Below are 2500 nucleotides of genomic sequence, written 5' to 3'. Positions count from 1 at the left end.
CATGCCAGAGAGTTGGGTGACAAACTCTGCTACCATGTCTTTGTACGACTGCACTCTACGCTGACCTTTAATCGATTCCAGTGTACGGTCGGGGAAGGCCTTGGCGAGTTCCTGGTTGAAGAACCTACAACCCTGGATGGCGAGGGTCGCTTCTGCATGAGTCATAGTTACTCCCGCCGTTTACCCGCGCTTGCTTGAATTTCTTCACGTTGACATTCAGAGCACTGGGCAGAAATCACATTGCGTCAACACCCGCTAGGGCCATCGCAATGCTTTGTTTTAATTAGACAGTCGGATTCCCCCAGTCCGTGCCAGTTCTGAGTTGATCGTTGAATGGCGGCCGAAGAGAATCCGCGCACCCGCGCGCCCCCGGAGGAGCACGCTAAGGCGGACGCGGCCTCGCAGCAAGGAAGATCCGTGGGAGGCCAAGGCACGGGACCGAGCTCGGATCCTGCGCGCAGGTTGAAGCACCGGGGCACGAACGCCGCGCAGGCGCGCGCATCCTGCACCGCCGGCCAGCACGAGGCCAACCAACGGCGAGAGCAGACCACGCCCGCGCTAAACGCCCGCACTTACCGGCACCCCTACGGCACTCACCTCGCCCAGGCCCGGCACGTTAGCGCTGACCCACTTCCCGACCAAGCCCGACACGCCCCGATCCTCAGAGCCAATCCTTATCCCGAAGTTACGGATCCAATTTGCCGACTTCCCTTACCTACATTATTCTATCGACTAGAGGCTCTTCACCTTGGAGACCTGCTGCGGATATGGGTACGAACCGGCGCGACACCTCCACGTGGCCCTCTCCCGGATTTTCAAGGTCCGAGGGGAAGATCGGGACACCGCCGCAACTGCGGTGCTCTTCGCGTTCCAAACCCTATCTCCCTGCTAGAGGATTCCAGGGAACTCGAACGCTCATGCAGAAAAGAAAACTCTTCCCCGATCTCCCGACGGCGTCTCCGGGTCCTTTTGGGTTACCCCGACGAGCATCTCTAAAAGAGGGGCCCGACTTGTATCGGTTCCGCTGCCGGGTTCCGGAATAGGAACCGGATTCCCTTTCGCCCAACGGGGGCCAGCACAAAGTGCATCATGCTATGACGGCCCCCATCAACATCGGATTTCTCCTAGGGCTTAGGATCGACTGACTCGTGTGCAACGGCTGTTCACACGAAACCCTTCTCCGCGTCAGCCCTCCAGGGCCTCACTGGAGTATTTGCTACTACCACCAAGATCTGCACCGACGGCGGCTCCAGGCAGGCTCACGCCCAGACCCTTCTGCGCCCACCGCCGCGACCCTCCTACTCGTCAGGGCTTCGCGGCCGGCCGCAAGGACCGGCCATGACTGCCAGACTGACGGCCGAGTATAGGCACGACGCTTCAGCGCCATCCATTTTCAGGGCTAGTTGCTTCGGCAGGTGAGTTGTTACACACTCCTTAGCGGATTCCGACTTCCATGGCCACCGTCCTGCTGTCTTAAGCAACCAACGCCTTTCATGGTTTCCCATGAGCGTCGATTCGGGCGCCTTAACTCGGCGTTTGGTTCATCCCACAGCGCCAGTTCTGCTTACCAAAAGTGGCCCACTTGGCACTCCGATCCGAGTCGTTTGCTCGCGGCTTCAGCATATCAAGCAAGCCGGAGATCTCACCCATTTAAAGTTTGAGAATAGGTTGAGGTCGTTTCGGCCCCAAGGCCTCTAATCATTCGCTTTACCGGATGAGACTCGTACGAGCACCAGCTATCCTGAGGGAAACTTCGGAGGGAACCAGCTACTAGATGGTTCGATTAGTCTTTCGCCCCTATACCCAGCTCCGACGATCGATTTGCACGTCAGAATCGCTACGGACCTCCATCAGGGTTTCCCCTGACTTCGTCCTGGCCAGGCATAGTTCACCATCTTTCGGGTCCCAACGTGTACGCTCTAGGTGCGCCTCACCTCGCAATGAGGACGAGACGCCCCGGGAGTGCGGAGGCCGCCGCCCCGTGAAGGGCGGGGAAGCCCCATCCTCCCTCGGCCCGCGCAAGGCGAGACCTTCACTTTCATTACGCCTTTAGGTTTCGTACAGCCCAATGACTCGCGCACATGTTAGACTCCTTGGTCCGTGTTTCAAGACGGGTCGTGAAATTGTCCAAAGCTGAAGCGCCGCTGACGGGAGCGATTATTCCGCCCGAGAGCATCCCGAGCCAACAGCGGCGCGGGTCCGGGGCCGGGCCAGGTAGGTCCGTCATCCGGGAAGAACCGCGCGCGCTTGCCGGGAGCCCGAGCGCCCAAAGGGGCGAATCGACTCCTCCAGATATACCGCCGAGCAGCCAGCCAGGACACCGGGGCTCTGCCCAACAGACGCGAACCGAGGCCCGCGGAAGGACAGGCTGCGCACCCGGGCCGTAGGGCGGCACCCAGCGGGTCGCGACGTCCTACTAGGGGAGAAGTGCGGCCCACCGCACACCGGAACGGCCCCACCCCGCGGCGAGTGGAAAGGCAACCGGACACGACCCCGCCGC

At 60.6% G+C, this 2500-nt stretch overlaps 1 pseudogene; it reads right to left on the bottom strand.

The window, feature by feature from the left end:
* LOC126177225 (large subunit ribosomal RNA) overlaps positions 1 to 2500 on the bottom strand; it is a 7242-nt pseudogene that overhangs the window by 4208 nt on the left and 534 nt on the right.

The sequence above is a fragment of the Schistocerca cancellata genome, chromosome 3 (assembly GCF_023864275.1).
Source record: "Schistocerca cancellata isolate TAMUIC-IGC-003103 chromosome 3, iqSchCanc2.1, whole genome shotgun sequence".
In the NCBI taxonomy this organism is placed as follows: Eukaryota; Metazoa; Arthropoda; class Insecta; order Orthoptera; family Acrididae; genus Schistocerca; species Schistocerca cancellata.
This window is presented reverse-complemented; position numbering and strand designations above follow the sequence as displayed.